General features: G+C 40.0%; 1 protein-coding gene across 1 annotated transcript in view; it reads right to left on the bottom strand.

The window, feature by feature from the left end:
- GABRG3 (gamma-aminobutyric acid type A receptor subunit gamma3) overlaps window positions 1-19,038 on the bottom strand; it is a 566,182-nt gene that overhangs the window by 509,911 nt on the left and 37,233 nt on the right. The window lies entirely within an intron of this gene.

The raw sequence follows: 19,038 nt of genomic DNA on the forward strand, positions 1-19,038 counted from the left end.
TGTCAAGCTATCCTTCCAAAGCAAAGCAATTCAAGGCAAAGTTCTAGTGAGTCTATACACCAATAAAAAATGAGAATTATTATTTATTGTTATCAATATAACTTAAAGATACATATACGCACATACATCACAGAGTTTAAATCCAACTCAAAACACAATGGAATGTTAATAAGTCAAAGAATTACTGTTTCAACTATGAAGGCATAACATTTATATAATCACAGGTTGATCTCTCTAACGCCGTATGTCAGAGTCTGCCCTAGCTCACTTGGCTTTAAGGGAAACCAGTTTCTCTTTTGATGGCAGCAAAAGAACTGAGCAAGCCTGATAATGAGACAGCTGAGCCCACGGACCTCTGAGTCGGGGGCTGATGTCCTCTGAAAGGAGGACATTCCCTTCACCCTGCACTCAGTGACTGACAAAGGATGGGGCAGAGCCAATTCCAGAAAATTTCTGCCCAGGAGGAATATGAACAAGACTCCTGAACCTTTCCCCATGAAACAGACTGTTTCTATAGAAACAAGAGTGTAGTCTATGCAATTATGTGAATGTGCTTCCTTCAATTGTGCTGAAGAACTGAACATTCACAAATGGAATTCCACACTCTACTTCTGAAACGATGAATGGCAGCTCTGAGCTCTCAGTCTCGTAAAATTGCACATAAACTGGTCTGTGCCCTGGGCAACGATCTCCAGACCTTCACGTAATGAAAACAATGATAATGACTTTGAACCAACTCCTACAACGTCTGTCAGTACAGCCAATCATGTGAGCTGCAAGAGCAGTTGGCATTTTGGAAAATGCCCCAACACAATTCCATGCACTATGTATATGGTGCTTAAGTTTCATAAAAGGAGTACTCTTCATTTTAGACTAAGCTTTGCTAACTACTATGGAAATTAGGTAGCATCTTTCTTCAAATTATTGGATTCAACAAGTGTTCCATCTCCAAATACTGCAGAACCTTTGATTATGCTATACCAAAGGGTGTTAAGTCAGTTGGTTAAGGACCTACATTTAGTGAGAGAGTTTTCTGGTTGTTTCATACAACTTATTAGACTTTGGGCTTCCAGAGATTTGTATATCATTAAATAAAAAGAACCAACAAACATAAAGCCTTAACAGCTTGCAGTGAGAAGCGGCAAATGTAATAAGTGCAACAGTGCCATGAAGGGTGTAAGAGATAAGAGTTTGCAATAAGTGTGCACACACACACACACTCACAAAATACCAAGGAAAATGAAGAGCTTTTAGTAGATGCTTTTTTTTTTTTTTTTTTTTTTGAGACAGGGTCTTGCTTTGTCTCCCATGGTGGAGTGCAATGGCGCAATCTCAGCTCACAGCAACCTCTGCCTCCCGGGTTCAAGCGATTCTCCTGACTCAGCCTCCCAAGTAGCTGGGATTACAGGCGCCTGCCACCACGCCCAGCTAATTTTGTATTTTTAGTAGAGATGGGGTTTCACCATGTTAGCCAGGTTGGTCTTGAACTCCTGACCTCAGGTGATCTGCCCACCCCAGCCTCCCAAAGTGCTGGGAATACAGTCATGAGCCACCGTGCCCGGCCAGTAGATGCTCTTTTAAGCAGTCATGCTAACGTAAATGAAGCAGTAGAATAGTGGCTCTGACAGTAGAATCCAAGAAGGAGATTGGCCACAGGCAGCTGAAGGTTTATAATTCAAAGACTCAAGACTAAACCCTGACAAATGATCTTTCACAAAGTTGCCAAGACCTTTCAACGAGGGAACGGACAGTCTTTTCAACCAACAGTGCTAGGAAAACTGGATATCCACAGGCAAAAGAATGAAGTTGGACCCTTACCTTATGCCATAAACAAAAATTGACTCAAAATGGACTTGAGACCTAACTGTAAGGCCTAAAACTACAAAACTATCAGAAGAAAACACGGCGGAAAGCTTCCTGACATTGGATTTAACAACAATCTCTTGGATATAACACCAGAACATCAGGCAACAAAAGAAAAATAAATGAATTTGACTATAACAAAATTTAAAACTTCTGTGCATATAGGACACAACAGAGTAAAAAGACAACCCATTGAGTGGGAGAAAATATTTGTAAATTGTGTCTCTGATAAGTGGTTAATATCCAGAATACATAAAGAACTCCTAGAACTCAACAACAAAAACAAACGAACCTGATTTAAATGGCAAAAAAACGTAAATAGACATTTCCCCCAAGAAGATATACAAACAGACAATAAGCACATGAAAACATCATTAGTTATTAGGGAAATGCAAATCAAAACCACAAAATAACACCTCACACCCATTCGGATGGCTACTATTAAAAACAAACAAACACAACAATAACAGTAACAGAAAATAACAAGTGCCGGCCTGGATATGAAGAAATTGTAATCCCTGTGCACTGTTTGTGGGAAGAAAAATGATATACCCACTGTGGAAAATAGTAGGATGATTCCTCAAAAAACTAAAAATACAATTACCATAGGATCCAGTAGTTCCACTTCTGGGTATACACCCAAAGGAATTAAAAGGAGGGGCTCAAAGAGATTGAACAGCTATGCTAATATTATTCACAGTAGCCAAAAGGTAGAAACAATTCAAGTGCTCATCGACAAATGAACGGATTTTAAAAATGTAGTATACATAGACAATGGAATATTATTTTGCCTTAAAGAGGAAGGATATTGTGATACATGCCACAACATGGATAAACCTTGAGGACATTATGCTAAGTGAAATAAGATAGTCACAAAAGAGCAAATACTATGATTCCACTTATATAAGCCTTCTACAGCACTCAAACTCATAGAGACAGAAAGTACAATGTTGGTTTCCAGGGACTGGAGAAGGGGAAATGGGAGTTGTTTAATGGGTACAGAGTTTTAGGTCTGCAAGATGAAAATAGTTCTGGAGATGGATGGTGGTGGTGGCTACAAAGCAATATGAACAGACCTACTGCCACTCAACTGTACATTTAACAATGGTTAAGATAGCAAATTTCATGTTATGTGTATTTTACTACAATATAATAAAACCTAAGTAGCCAAGAGAAAGATGGGGATATGAAGGTAGGAAAGCCAGAAATGGGGTGGTGGGGAGCAATTTTCTGAGTGAAAGAAAGCAGATTCTACTTTTTAAAAGAAATAGGAATATTTTAAAATAGGGATGATGGAACTGAGGCCCATACATTCAGTTTAAAATGGATTCTTCCTTTGAATTCTACCTTACTTATCTGGTTGCTATTATTTCCTAAGAATTGAGAATTAGTATGTCTGAGAAGAATCATAAACTCATAAGTTGTGCAGCATATGTGAACCTTGCAAAGATCCGCCAGCTAAGCCTCAACAAGCATCAGCCACATTTGCTCTGTTGATGGATTGAGGTGGTCCTAAGGGGAGTACATGGGCTGCCTTTTCTCTTTGCCTCTGTCACAACACTAAAGCAGACCTTTGCTTGGTTGTTTTTCTCCACTCTCCATGGCCGTCTTCATCCTGGAAGAAGCCAGTGAGGAGAGCTTGGTGGAGGGCTATTTGAACTATCATGATGAGCTGAGGAGACAGCCCCAGTGGGAAGGGGGACCTGACAGCAGCCTTGCTGGGGAAGGAATGCAGGGTCGGGCGGGTCTCTCTGTGGATGGACCTAGAGGCACATACCAAAAACTAGGGGTGAGCAGATGCTTTGCCTTGCTTATTGTGGACGTTAAAGGAATCCTGTCATGGTCAAAAGGAAATAAATTGTATTTTATTTGAAGAAAGTTCCCGACATCAATTCCTTTGGGACTTGACATGTAAAATCACATTTAATATAGTACAAGATTCCTGCTAAACTTGCCTCAGCCCCTCTCCTGATGGTCTTCATATGGTAATAAATGTCTCATTTTGCTAACTTTGATAGTTCCTTATTTGGCCCTGGGCCCCCTGAGGTGGGCACAGATGTTATTTAATAAGTCAGGTGGGTTAATAAGCAAGTTGTGTCCTTCTAAAATGGGGTTAATTCCTGGCATGATTCATAAGAAGAAGAGAGGAAGCCTGGCTGATCTGATTCTAGATGTTCTCCTAACTTTTCCAGCGTGAAATGGCAAGTTGTATTGAGCTGGCTTCTCAAAACCCCAAGAAGTTTCTCTCTAAAACCAGACTTATGACAGCATGATTTACTTTAGAAAAATTGAGGAGAGGGGGGAAAAAAAGGGTAGAAAAAAAGACAGAGAAATTGTGCTTGGCTCAGCATGCGTTCATAGGGCATGGGTTCTGCAGTCATCTACCAGGGGAAGGTGGCAGGGCAGGAAGGCATCCCAGAGGAATGAGCCTATGGATTTACACAGAGCCCCAGAGCATGGAGGTGGCAGGCATCCAGGGCCACAGGGACCAGTATTCATAGTCACTTAGTTCTTTCTGAGTTGAGTCTTTTGATTAATATCTCTTACAAAAGATAGTTCTCATGCAAATTTTTAAACTTATTGTATTTTATTACTTATTTATTTTGAGGCAGGGTCTTGCTCTGTTGCCCATGCTGGAGTACAGTGGTGCAATCATGGCTCGCTGCAGCCTGGACCTCCTGGGCTCAGGCAATCCTCCCATCTCAGCCTCTAAGTAACTAGGACTACAGGCACACACCAACATATCAGGCTAAATTTTTAAATTTTTTTGTAGAAATAGAGTCTCGTTATGCTGCCCAGGCTGGTCTTGAACTTCCAGATTCAAACAGCCTTCCCGCTTGGGCCTCCCAAAGTGCTGGGATTCCAGGTGTAAGCCACTGGACTCAGCCACTCACATAAATTTCGAATAAGTGTCTGGGGTCTTTTAGGGAAATTAACATACAGTAGTGGAGAAGAAAAGATGTATTTCCTTTCTCTGAATCCCTACCTTGTATGATTACTTCCTACTTTTAGGTCATGGGCACCTTTTAGCACCCTCAACAAGAAAAGCTGGTCATTGGAAGGCAGGTCTGTGTGATTTACCCTCACCCTTCCCACAGCATCTGGTACTGTAGGTGACCCCTGGATGTTGCATAACTATGGTTCGTAAAAATTGCAGTTGTAAAGTTATAATTACTTAACTTTACATGTTAAATGCTCATGAGCTTGCCAATTGCAACACGAAAAAATATGTTCTTTTCTCTTTTAATTTTTTTTATTGATACATAACAGATGTACATATTTTTAGGACACGTGTTAATTTAATACATTTATATAGTCTATAAAGATCAAATCAGTGTCATTGGAATATCCATTGCCTTAAATATTTGTCTTTTCTTTGTGCTAGGAACATCTGAATTATTCCTTTTCAGTTATTTTGAAATATACAATAGATTATTATAAACAACAGTCACCTTACCGATTACCTAGCACCGTCTTACTTTTGAAAGAGAATAATTTTTAAATGTCCCCTAGAACATGATGACGATTACAAGCTGACCCAAGTAGTCAAGCGGGAAAAGAGCTGATAAAAGATCGTCTGAGACAAAGATGTTCCTAAAAATAATCATCTGTTACAACAAAAATTATATCACCTCCGTGGAGACGAAAAAGTAGAGAGTGACATCGCGAGAGCAAATGAAACCATGAATATTCATTCATAAACAAGCGAGAGATAGAAAACAACAGGCCGGGCGCGGTGGCTCAAGCCGGTAATCCCAGCACTTTGGGAGGCAGAGGTGGGTGGATCATGAGTTCAGGAGATCGAGACCATCCTGGCTAACACAGTGAAACCCCGTCTCTGCTAAAAATACAAAAAAAAATTAGCCGGGCGTGGTGGCGGGCGCCTGTAGTCCCAGCTACTCAGGAGGCTGAGGCAGGAGAATGGCGTGAACCCAGGAGGCGGAGCTTGCAGTGAGCCGAGATAGCGCCACTGCACTCCAGCCTGGGCAACAGAGCGAGACTCCGTCTCAAAAACAAAGAGATAGAAAACAACAGAAATAGAGATTCCAACAGAAGAGCTACAGGACCAATAGGTGTTGACAAGGACAAAAAGGTGGAGGGGGAAGAGGTCGAGGTGTTTACAGCTGTCCATGCAAGGGAATCCCTAAAGAGCTGCCCCACACCAGCAGTGGGGATGAGGCCTGGAGACCCTGAGGAATTCTGAGCAGACGTGTCAAGTGAGGCGATATGCCCATGGAGGGTGCGGCCTGGCTGCAGGGGGGCTCAGCTGCTCACCAGCTCTATCATCTCGAAAAGTTTCTTCAGATCTCTGTGCCTCAGTTCCCCTACGTGGAAGAGAGGCTGAAAACAGAACCTAATTCAAGATGAGGGTAGAGGGCCGGGCTGTTACGCAGTAAATAGTGGGTGCTCAGTAAATTTTTAGCTATGGTTGTTAAGGCCCCTGGAATTAAACGCAGAATAGAATGCCAAAATATTGCATTTGCTGCCTTTCAAATAATGTTTATGTTTAAAAATCACCCTAGGCACTTAAGTTTCTATTTTTTCATGAAAAGAGTAAAAATGACGTAAGTATTTAAATATCAGCACATGAATTTTCAGAAGATGAATAAATAACATTAACTCTCATGCCCCCAACGCATAAAAGGCTCTTCCAATAACTGGGAACCTCCCTTCCATCTTTCCTGCTTTTGGGGACAAGGGTGGGGAACGGGGGCTCATCTGTCCCTTTCCTTTCCCTAAACTAAGAGTCCCACTGAACATAATGATGTATTAGGCAGAGGATCCCCTACACCCCATCACCAACCTTCCTTCAGTTCTGCCTTCTCTCCCTCTGCTAATGTCCACAGATGAAGGATGATAAGATTTATTACATGGCACTGTGATAAGCACTTTGCATTTAATCAGTATGCAGTAGCATTCCTGTTCCCATTTTACAGAGAGGAAGTTAAAATAGGAGTGAGGAGTGACTTAACTGGGATTCTGCAGCTTCACCAAAGCAGAGAATCCGGGGTTCCACCCTCAACCTCCTGGAGTTTCTATTTTGGTAGTGAGGCTTCAAGAGACTCTAGGCTGGGCGCGGTGGCTCACACCTGTAATCCCAGCACTTTGGGAGGCCGAGGCGGGGGGATCATGAGGTCAGGAGATTGAGACCATCCTGGCTAACACGGTGAAACCCTGTGTCTACTAAAAATACAAAAACAATTAGCCAGGCGTGGTGGCAGGCGCCTGTAGTCCCAGCGGCTCGGGAGGCTGAGGCAGGAGAATGGGGTGAACCCGGGAGGCAGAGCTTGCAGTGAGCCCAGATCGCACCACAGCACTCCAGCCTGGGTGACAGAGCAAGACTCCATCTCAAAAAAAAAAAAAAAAAAGACTCTAGGGAACAAATACTTCAATGGGATTAGTACTGTTTTTTATCATCATCATCATGATTATCGTGACAAATAATCTTTCAAGAATTTTTTAAACACAAATTCCCTGTCTCTGAGGATTATATTAAACCTATCCACAGCATCTCAGTGAAGACTTGTTTTCAAATGCTTTTTTTCTAACTTGGAGTATACTATTATGGGGACTAAGTGGAAGAATCTGGGTAAAAGGTACATGGGATAAGCAAACTTGGTCAATATTGCAGTTTTGTCAATACTCTGAGTCCATGCAAAAATGTTTTCTATAACTTAGTATTGAAGCCCTGAGACAGTAAAGTCACTATCACAGGTCCCATTCCAGCTCAGTTAAGGTCCAATTTGGCCAATTTACTTGGCTCAGACCCTTAAATATAGGGTTTACAGCTAATTCCATTTCCATTAATCCCAGAACTATAGATGTCAACTCCAAAGCCCGCACTCCTTTCCCAAACACCCTTTAAATATGTGATCTCAAGAAGGCCAGCAAGAGTTGACAAAGATAAAGATAAGGTTATTGTCATTTCACTGTGGGTCAGATATGATAAGTAACAGGGAAGGAGGCAAACAGTGACATTCTACATTTTTGCACATTCATATAAAATATACTACTAAGAGATCTTGAGAATTCCTATTCTTAAAAGAATAAAAACACTGGTGTTAAGTTCAGAACCACAAATCCTTCAGAGCTCTGATGGGTAGGTACTCGAAAGCTCAGATCTAAATTTCCACCTCCTGAAAGGGTTTGATGGTAAGAATATAAGAGAATTGAGGAAGGCATCTGCCAAGTCTAGTAATGTTATAAATTTGACTCTGGAGTAGCCATATGGCCTTGAGAAAGTCACTTAAATTTGATGGGGCTCATTTTCTCCATCTATAAACTGCATATTTGAAGTTAGTTCTTTTTCCAAACATGAATTCTGTTCGTTATAACAGGAAAGATAAGTTTTCAACAACTCTGTTCATAATAGCAGCTTCTCTCTTCCACCATCTGGCAGGGAATGCAGAACTGCACTGACCAGCAGAGCTGTGAGTTCAGAGCAGATGTGAAGGGCTAACTGCACTATGCCTTTAATAAAGAGGGCACTGAGGATGGTATGAAAATCCTCAGTGCTTGACAAACCTCACTGTACCTGAGTGACATGAACAAAGTGACACCAGCAAGATGGCAGAGTAGAAAGCCCCAGACCCTACTTTCCATGTGAAGCTACTGACTTAACCACACGATACAGACCCACTGCCTCTGTGAGAAATCTAGAATACAATTCAGAGGTCTCTGCAGCACCCCTGGCCAGTGCAAAGCCAGCCACACAGAAGTCCCCGTAGGAAAATTCCTGGCACACAACGTGCCAGAGTGCCTCCCGCCAAGTACCATAGGGTGTGTTCAGAACATTCCCAACTTCTCCCTGAGGAAAGAAAGAAAAGAGTAGAATATTTTCAACATTCCGACTTTTTGTGGGGCTGCCCAAGTGACTGGTTTCTGTGTTCTCTGAATTTAAGTGCTTAGAGGAACAGGGTGGCAGGTTGGTGGACTCACAACAGAGGCAAAGAATAGGGCTTGTTCTACCACCAGAGTCTGCAGTACCATGGAATGACAGTAGGGGGAGTGCCAGTACCTCAGTTTGCTACACCACCAAAGAAACTGCAGTACCACAAATAGACATCAGAGGGAGCCCCTGAGTAGAAAGCAACACACCCATTATTAACTTGGTGCAAAAGTAATTGCGGTTCTTCGAAATTACTTTTGTACCAACCTAATACATTAAGTGTGCAAGTCCGGGGGGTACGCATCCCCAGAAAAGGCTTTAGAGGTCTCTAGAGTCTCTGGCCATGCTGATTGGTGAAAGTCCTTCCTGCATGAAACCAGACCACAAAGACTGGGCCCAAGGTAACAAATTAAATATCCTGAAACTAACCCTAAAGGCATGGGAACATATGAATTAGCAGATAAATAATTCAAAATAACTGTCGTAAGGATGTTCAATGATGTAAAAGAAGGCACAGATGGAAAAAACTAATGAAATTTTAAAAAATGAACAAAATGATAATATCAGAAAAGAGACAGAAACTAAGAAGAAGAAACAAACATAACTACTGGGAGTGAGGAATACATTAAGTGAATTTAAAAATTCACGAGAACTACTCAATAGCAGACTTGATCAGATAGAAGAAAGAACCAGTAAATTTAAGAACAGGACTTTTTAAATTATCAAGACAAGCAAAAACAAAAAAAAGAGTGAAGCAAAGCAGAGAGAGCCTAAGGGACTTACAGTAGAGTGTTGAGCAGAATAACATATGCATTATGCGAATTTAAAAGGAAGAAAGGGGGAAAGAGACTATTTGAAGAAATAATGGCTGAAAACTTCCCAAATCTGAGGAAAGAAATGGACATACATAATCAAGAAGTTAAAAGAACCATAAGTAGAATACAAAGAGACACATCATAATCCAACTGTCAAAAGTCACAGACAATGAGAATCTTGAAAGCAGAAAGAGAAAAGTGACTCATCATGTACAAGGGAGCTTGTATTAGATTATAACCTCATTTCTCAGCAGAAACCTTGCAGGACAGAATGAAGTTGGATAATATATTCAAAATGCTGAAAGGAAAAAAAATCAACCAACAATATTACATATGGTAAAAACTCTCCTTCAAAAATGAATAAGAATGTAAGACATTCTCAGATAAAGTAAAGCTGAAGTGATAGAGCCACTGCACTCCAGCCTAGGTGACAGAGTGAGAGTTTGTCTCAAAAAAAAAAAAAGAAAGAAAGAAAGAAAGAAAAGGGAAGGAAAGGAAAGCTGAGAGTTCATCATGACTAGAGCTGCCATGTAAGAAATACTGAAAGTAGTCCTTCAAATTGAAGTGGAAGAATGATAAACAGCAACATTAAACCATATAAATATATAAAAATTACTTTTAAATCAGGTATAGAATTTTTAAAAAAGCATAAAAAGTAATTATAAAACTATGTTAATGCATACACAGTATACAAAGAGGTAGGTGGAGTCATCAACATCATAAAGTGTGGGCAGACAAGTCTTAAAGACATGTCAAGACTTAAGACTTGTTAAGACAAGTCTTAACATATAAAGAAGATTTAAATTATTCAAAGTATTGTATTTGACCACAATGGAATGAAACAAGAAATCAACAGCAGAAGAAATATAATTTTTATATGCAATTGAAGTTATCAGTTTAATAGAGATTGTTATATTTCATGTAATGGTAACCAGGAAGAAAATATCTATAGAATATACACAAAGGAAAATCAAAAGGGAATCAAAGCAGGTCACTCAAAAAAATCAAACACAGCCGGGCACGGTGGCTCACACCTGTAATCCCAGCACTTTGGGAGGCTGAGGCGGGTGGATCACGAGGTCAGGAGATCGAGACCATCCTGGCTAACACGGTGAAACCCCGTCTCTACTAAAAATACAAAAAAAAATTAGCCAGGTGTGGTGGTGGGCACCTGTAGTCCCAGCTACTTGGGAGGCTCAGGCAGGAGAATGGCGTGAACCCGGCAGGCGGAGCTTGCAGTGAGCCGAGATTGCGCCACTGCACTCCAGCCTGGGCGACAGAGCGAGATTCCGTCTCAAAAAAAAAAAAAAAAAAAATCAAACACAAAAGAAAGTGAGCGGCAAGAGAGGAAAGAAGGGGCAGAAAGTTATAATACATCCAGAAAAAAAAATTAACAAAATGGCAACAGTAAGTCCTTCCCTATCAGTAATTACTTTCTAAGTAAATGGATTACAACCCTAATTAAAATATATAGATTGACTAAATGGATTTTAAAAAGATCAAGGAGCATGCTGTCTATGAGACTCACTTTAGATCTAAGGACATACATAGGTTAAAAGTGAAAGGATGAGAAAAGATATTCTATGCAAATGGGAACCTAAAGAAAGCAAGGGTGACTATATTTGTATTGGACAAAAGAGATTTTAAGTCAAAAACTGTCACAAGACACAAAGAAGATTGTTATTCAGTAATAAAAGGGTCCATTCACAAGAAAGACATAACAACCATAAATATATATACACCTAACATTAGAGTTCCCAAATTTATAAGGTAAACATTGGCAGAGCTGAAGAGACAACTAGACAGCAATACGATAATAGTAGGAGACTTCAATATCTCACTTTCAGTTATATAAAGAACCAGACAGAAGATAAGCAAAGAAACAGAGGACTTGAACAACACTACAAACCAACTGGACCTAACAGACATATTCAGAACACTCCACCCAACAACAGCAAATTACGCCTTCTCCTCAAGTGCAACTAGACATTCTCAAAGATAGAAGACATGTTAGTCCACAAAACAAGTTTTACCACATTTAAGATTTAAATCACTCAAAGTACAATAGAATGAAACAAATCAACAGGAAAGCAAAACAGGAAAATTCACAAATATATGGAAATTGAATAATTTACTCTTAAACAACCAAAGGGTCGAAGGAGAAATCACAAGGGAACTTAGAAAATATATGGAGACAAATAAAGAAAATACAACATATCAAAACTTACGGGCTACAACAAAAGCAGTACACAGGAAGAAATTTATAGCAGTAAAGACTTACATTAAAAAAGGAGGAAAACCCTCAAATCAACACTCTAAGTTTACACCCTCAAAAAACTAGAAAAAAAATAAAGAAATGTAGCTGAAGAAAGCACATAATACAAATTGTACAGAGATAAATGAAATAGGAAATAGAAAATAGAAAAAAAATCAACAAAACCAAGAGCTGATTCTTCGAAAAGATCAATGAAATGTATAAACCCTTAGCTAGACTAAGAAAAAAATGAGAGAAGACTCAAATAATGATACTTAAAAATGAAAGAATGTTACAACTGATGTCACAAAAATAAGAAAAATTGTGAGACTATTATGAATAATTGTACGCCAATTGTACTAAAGAGGCAAAGGACTTATACACCAAAAACTACAAAACATTGTTCGTAGAAATTAAGGAAAACACCAGTAAGTAAAAAGACATCTTGCTTTCACAGATTGGAAGGCCTAATATTGTTAAGATGTCAATCCTATTCGAAGCAATCTACAGATTCTATATAATTCCAATATAAATGCCAACTGCATTTTTGGCAGAAATAGAAAAGCCAATTCCAAAATTATATGGAATCTCAAGGGACCCCAAATAGCCAAAACAATCTTGGGGGAAAAAAAAGAAAGTTGGAGGTCTGACACTTCCTATTTTGAAAACTTACTACAAAATCAAACAGCGTGATACTGGTATAAAGACAGATATAGAGACCAGTGGAACAGAATAGAGAGCCCATAGTTAAATCCTTGCATATAGTAGCCAAACGAATTTCAACAATGATGCCAAGACTACAAAATGAGAAAAGGACAGTCTCTATAAATGGTGCAGGGACAATTGTATCTCCATATGCAAAAGAATGAGGTTAGCACTCTTACTATATATCATATAAAAAATTCAACTCAAAATGGATCAAAAGCCTAAATAGGAGACCAAAAACTATAAAATATCTATGAGAAAACATTGGAAAAGATCATTATATTGAATTTGGTAATAATTTCTTGGATATGACAGTAAAAGCTCAGGAAACAGAAGCAAAAATAGACAAGTGGACTACGTTAAACTTAAAAACTCCTGCACATCACAATAGCCAAGACGTAGAAGGAACAGAAATGTCAATCAACAGGCGAATGAAAAAAGAATATGTGGCATATACATACAATATTGTTCACCCTTAAAAAACAAAGAAATCCTGTCACGTTCTACTAGGTGGATGAACTTTGAGGACATCATGTTAAGTGAAATAAGCCAAGTATAAAAGGAAGAATATGTCAAGATTCCACTCATATGAAGTATCTTAAAGTAGTTAGAAATCCAGATGTGAAGTCCTATGATTCCATTACAGCTGATAAGCCTAACTACTACAAAATATTTTATTTTTCACTGAATTATTTCAAATTTCTTTCACCTTCCAATCTATTCTTACAGTTCAAACATTTCCAGTATTATAAACTGTTTGAAGGGTTTTATTAATACGTACCTTTTAACAGCCTCCCTTCTAGTGTAAGTGGTAAGTAAATCTTGTTTTTGCCTTTCTGCTTACCACTATTCATTCAACAAATAATTAGTGGATGACTGGTGAGCTAGACAGAGTTCTAAAGTCTGAGGACAGAGCATAATCAAGACACAAAGTCTCCACTTTCTTAGCATTTAAATCACAGTGCGTGAAACGGAGATTAAACAAGTAAACTAATCAATAAACCAGCCGTTTTTTATAGTTATGAGTACTATGAAAGGAATAAAACCAGGTACTGAGATAAAGATTGACTATGGTGTGGGAAAGAGAGCCTACCTTGGATATGGTGATTCACTCCCCATATCCATTCCTTCCTATAGAGTTAATACAGCCTTGAAAAAGCACACAACCCAGTAACATCTAATGTTTTACAAAGAGAATACATATATAATACATCCCACAAAAAGATATTGAGATTTTAAAATATATCTGTAAAGATTATAGTCAAGAATTTCCCAAAAGTGATGAAAGACATCAAATCACAGATCTGAGCACTTCAACAAACTCCAAGAATGATGAACGTTATGAAAACCATACCTGGGCACATCATTATCAAACTGCTGAAAAGTTAATAAAGAAACAAGTCTTAAGATGAGCCCAACAAAAGGTACATTGCATAAATAACAAAAATAGTTAAGATCATGGCTGACACCTTATAAGAAACAATAGAAATCAAAAAACAATTGTGTGAGATTTTTTCAAGTACTGAAAGAAAAACATATTAGCCTATAATTCTGTACCCCCAAAAAAGACCTTCAAAAATCAAGATGAAATAAACATCTTCACACAGAAAAATAATAGAGAATTCATCTCCATCTGATCTGCAGTATTCAAAATATTTTAAAATATTCTTTACACTATTAATAAATTATAGCATATGGAAGCTTGGATCTACAAGAAGGAACAAAGAGCAGCAGAAAAAGTAAGCTATTTAGTTATCCACCACTACTGAACTCAATGAAAAAGTGTTGAGTCTATATGTGAGAACTTCAAGAATCTGACAGAATAGCCATGCACCTCAATTTTCCAGAGGTGAATTAGAATTGTAGATCTTTTTTTGTTTGTTTTTGAGACGGAGTCTTGCTCTGTCGCCCAGCCTGGAGTACAGTGGCGCGATCTCTGCTCACTGTAAGCTCCGCCTCCCAGGTTCACGCCATTCTCCTGCCTCAGCCTCCCAAGTAGCTGGGACTACAGGCACCTGCCACCACACCCGGCTAATTTTTTGTATTTTTTAGTAGAGACAGGGTTTCACCGTGTTAGCCAGGATGGTCTCGATCTCCTGACCTTGTGATCCACCTGCCTCAGCCTCCCAAAGTGCTGGGATTACAGGCGTGAGCCACCGCGCCCAGCCTAGAATTGTAGATCTAAGTAGTATCCTGATTTAGGCTAAACTAGAAGATTGGAAAACATATTTTCATACATGAGGTTGGGGGTTGAAGCCACAAAGGCTGGTGTTACTATCAAATAAAATGCTGTATAAAATGAAGAGAAGAGACTGAAAGATAATGTATTGAAAGGCCAGGAATCTGGGTGATGGAAGGAGGAAGAGAAGCCAGGAAGGGGACAGTGAGAGAGGAGAAGATATTTCACTGAAGCAGACAGAGAAATGCGTCCTTCTGAAGAAAGTGTCAAAGTTGTACACGTCACAATAAAGATAAAGAACATTTCTGAAAGTCCTAAGAGAGTTGCAGAATTGAAAAAGTAGATGCTGTGGTTAGAATTTAAAGTAAGAATAAGAATCTCAGTGTTTGCCCGGGAGCAGTGGCTCACACCTGTAATCCCAGCACTTTGGGAGGCCGAGGCGGGCAGATCACTTGAGGTCAGGAGTTCGAGACCAGCCAGTTCGAGTCCAGCTGTCAATGTCCAACATGGCAAAACCCTGACTCTACTAAAAATACAAGAATTAGCTTGGGCATGGTGGTGTGGGCCTGTAATCCCAGCTACTCCGGAGGCTGAGGCAGGAGAATCGCTGGAACCCGGGAGGCAGAGCTTGTGGTGAGCCAAGATTACGCCATTGCACTCCACCCTGGGCAACAAAGTGAGACTCCATATCAAAAACAAAACGAACAAACAAACAAACAAAAACAACCTCAGTATTTAAGCCTCTCTGAGTTATGTCAAGGACCAGATCTGAGGATAGTGGAACGGCAAAGGCAATGGAGATTAAGCTCTTTCAAACTGAGCATGTCCCACATCTACGACAACCAGGAGTTTGGGATATGGGTGTGTTTTTAAATAGAGAAGAACAGAGATGAGAAAGGGGAGAGGGAAATGTGTGAAAGTGAAGCTCAAAGGAGGCAAGAGCTTCAAGAGAGAAGGTGGAAAATGGTGTGGAAATGACTTGAGAGCATGAAGTTGGCCAGTCCCAACTTAATCTAACCCTGCTATTTTCCAAGAGCCAAACTGATGTTACCCTGGATCTTCTCTTAAATTTAGGAATGCCTGGGGCTATTGTTTTGACCACAGTGAAGCTATCTCAGTTGTTCTAGGTAAAAGAATCAAGCAAAGTTACTGCATTTCTAGAATATTTAATTAGCTGCTTACCCTGATTGCTAAAGTTATCACCCTGTTCATTCTGTGGCCTGGGCGTTCCTTGATGAAGAATCTTTCTTTCAGGTGAAAGCACAAACAGAGAGAGGACAAAATTCCTAGGAAGGTGCCTATGGAGGAGGGGTGGCACACAGCTCTGGATATCCAACAAATTACCCTAGATCCCAAGCTATCAGCCTAGGTATGTGACATATCAGCCTTGTGTGCAACACCTTAGCTTAGGTATGCAACACTGGCTCTACAAAAACTACAAAAATTAGCCGGGCTTGGTAGTATGTGCCTGTAGCTCCAGCTACTTGGGAGGCTGAGGTGGAAGGATCACTTGAGCCCTGGAGGCAGAGGTTGCAGTAAGCCATGATCGTACCACTGCACTCCAGCCTGGATGAAGGAGTGAGAGCCTGTCAAAAAAAAGAAGAAGAAAGGAGAATGAAGAAAGAAGAAGCAGCAGCAGAAGCAGAAGGAGGAAGAGGTGGTGGAGGAGGAGGAGCAGGAGGAGGAGGAGGAAAGGAAGAGGAAGAAGAAGTTGCCTGAGGAATCTAGGACTCCCACTTTAAGCATGCTTTACATCTTAGGAGAGATGGTCAGTTCTGTGCTGGGGCATATGTGTGATCACCATAGGATGGCCAGACCTTCCTGGCTGCCCTTTTGCATCTGGCTCCAAATTTGGATTGATGATACTGTTTGGGCCTCAAAAGGCTTTCATTGCCTTGAGGATGAGAACTGTCCTAACGTAGGCATTGTTAGCTTTCCCTGAGCATTTAGAACATGAGTATGGTCTTAGCAGTAGGCTCACTAAGTAAAGTCCTAGGCAAACAAATACATATTAGAAGCTGAAAAATACTGGAAACCTTTCTCAGCCTTTCCCAAATTTCTTCCTTACCTGGCTAGAACTTTTGCTTGTTTGTTTATCTAAATATGTAAATATGTAGGATGTATATATTGGATCCTAACGGTTTTTTCAATCGTCATGTGTCCTCTGATAAAAATGCAAATATCTTGGTAGGACTAGTACTTTCCAGTCTATATAACCAGCTCAGTAAGGGGACATCAGAACAAAACTGAGAAGAAAAGCAAAAAGATTCCCAAGACCAACCCACCCTATTACAACACTGACGGCTTGTTCTACACGGTTTGCTATCAGTATTCGAGCTCTCTCAACTTGGAATTCTTTATGTCAACCTAGAGGAGCCCGCAGCAGTCCAGTGTGCACCTGTGGAGTATGTGTCGATGCTCAGGGCAGCTGAAGAGTGAGCTGGGGACGCAGTGTCTTCCAGACGGCACCGTGAGCAGAGTCTGAGCTCAGCCTAGGACTGTCAGAGCCTACCATCCTGTCCCCTGCACTTCCTTCCCTCTCCTTGCTCTACATCCTCGCCCCGTCCCACCCCTACCTCTCTTCTCTGGAAACATTCCTCACCCATGGGGGCTGCAGCTGAACTGAGAATGGGAACAGATGCTGGATTTTCTTCTGACTCAGCCCCTAGCGAGGTGCCATTGAAAAGGCCAACTGACACCCATCATCGCCTCAGCTGAGCTTTACCCCAGAGCAGCACTGCAGAGATGTCCGCTCACGGCGACCCTGAAAGTGAGCAGTGGCTGCTCTGCGGGTGCCATTTACCGGATTAATATTCTCTCCTTCCCTTTCCTTCCAACTTAAAAAAATGAGGTGTGTGCCCTTTTGCAGGGGGATGGTAGGGAGTGGTGGGGGGAGAATGTTATAAAAAAAAAAAAGCTGCCAGCACCTGATATTTAGACAAGCAATACGGGAATTTAAGAAAACAGCCAGATTAATTAGTTTTATTTATGGAGGCCACACAGGCCTGCCAACTTCTAGCACAGCAGAGTACCCCAGATTCAATTCTCGACTGAATCTCTGAGTGATTGTCAGCCAAAAGATTCCTATCCCATCTATATTTGGAAGAACTGTTCATCTATTTTTGGAGTGAAAATTAAGGGCATGTGCACATTTTTTGAGTGACAAGAAAAAGTCACCTGAACCTGCAATACAAATATTCAGAATATGAGACTATTGAGAGTGAGTTACTCTTTTTAGCCACATGGGCTCATGTTTAACCTTCCAGATTAACAGTATGAACTAATGCCAAATATTTAGTGATTACGTTCTAATGCATTTGAGTAGGTTAATACATACTTACATATTTTCAACACTGATTCTGGATGTGAATTTTTCTGTTATTATTTTAATGCACATAAAATATAATTATTTAGCTAAATTAATTTTAAAAGGCCCATATGCTGGGAACACTTAAGGCTAATTTCAATTCAATACCAGTTATCTGTCATATGTAACACTAGCTGTAGTATGTTTAGTAATAGTTTGTATTATGCTCCAGAAAGAGAAGATGGACAGTAGATAACATATACTGAACAAAGATTTCATGATGAATACATCAAAAGCAATTGCAAAAAAAGCAAAAATTGACAAAAGGGACCTAATTAAACTAAAGAGCTTCTGCAGAGTAAAAGAAACTATCAACAGAGTAAACAACCTACAGAATGGATGAAAATATTTGCAAACTATGCATCCAATAAAAGTCCAATGTCCAGAATCTATAAGGAAATTAAACAAACCAGCAAGCAAAAAACAAAAAACCCCATCAATAATGGGTAAAGGACATGAAACAAACACTTCTCAAAAGAAGACATATATGCAGTATATGAAAAAATGCTCAACATCACTGGTCATTAGAGAAATGCAAATCAAAACCACAATGAGATACCATCTCACACCAGTCAGAATGGCTATTATTAGGAAGCCAAAAAATAACAGATGCTGGTGAGGTTGTAGAGAAAAAGGAACGCTTATCCACTGCTGATGGGAATGTAAATTAGTTCAGCCACTGTGGAAAGTAGTATGGTGATTTCTCAAAGAACTTAAAACAGAGCAAACATTTGCCCCAACAATCCTATTATTGGGTATATAACCAAAGGAATACAAATCATTCTACTATAAAGACACATGCATGCGGGCCAGGCACAGTGGTTCACACCTATAATCCCAACACTTTGAGAGGCTGATGCAGGCTGACTTGAGCTCAGGAGTTCGAGACCAGCCTGGGCAACATGGTGAGACCCCTTCCCTACTAAAAATATGAAAAATTAGCCAGGGATGGTGGTGCACACCTGT

The sequence above is a fragment of the Pan troglodytes genome, chromosome 16, assembly GCF_028858775.2.
Source record: "Pan troglodytes isolate AG18354 chromosome 16, NHGRI_mPanTro3-v2.0_pri, whole genome shotgun sequence".
Classification (NCBI taxonomy): domain Eukaryota; kingdom Metazoa; phylum Chordata; class Mammalia; order Primates; family Hominidae; genus Pan; species Pan troglodytes.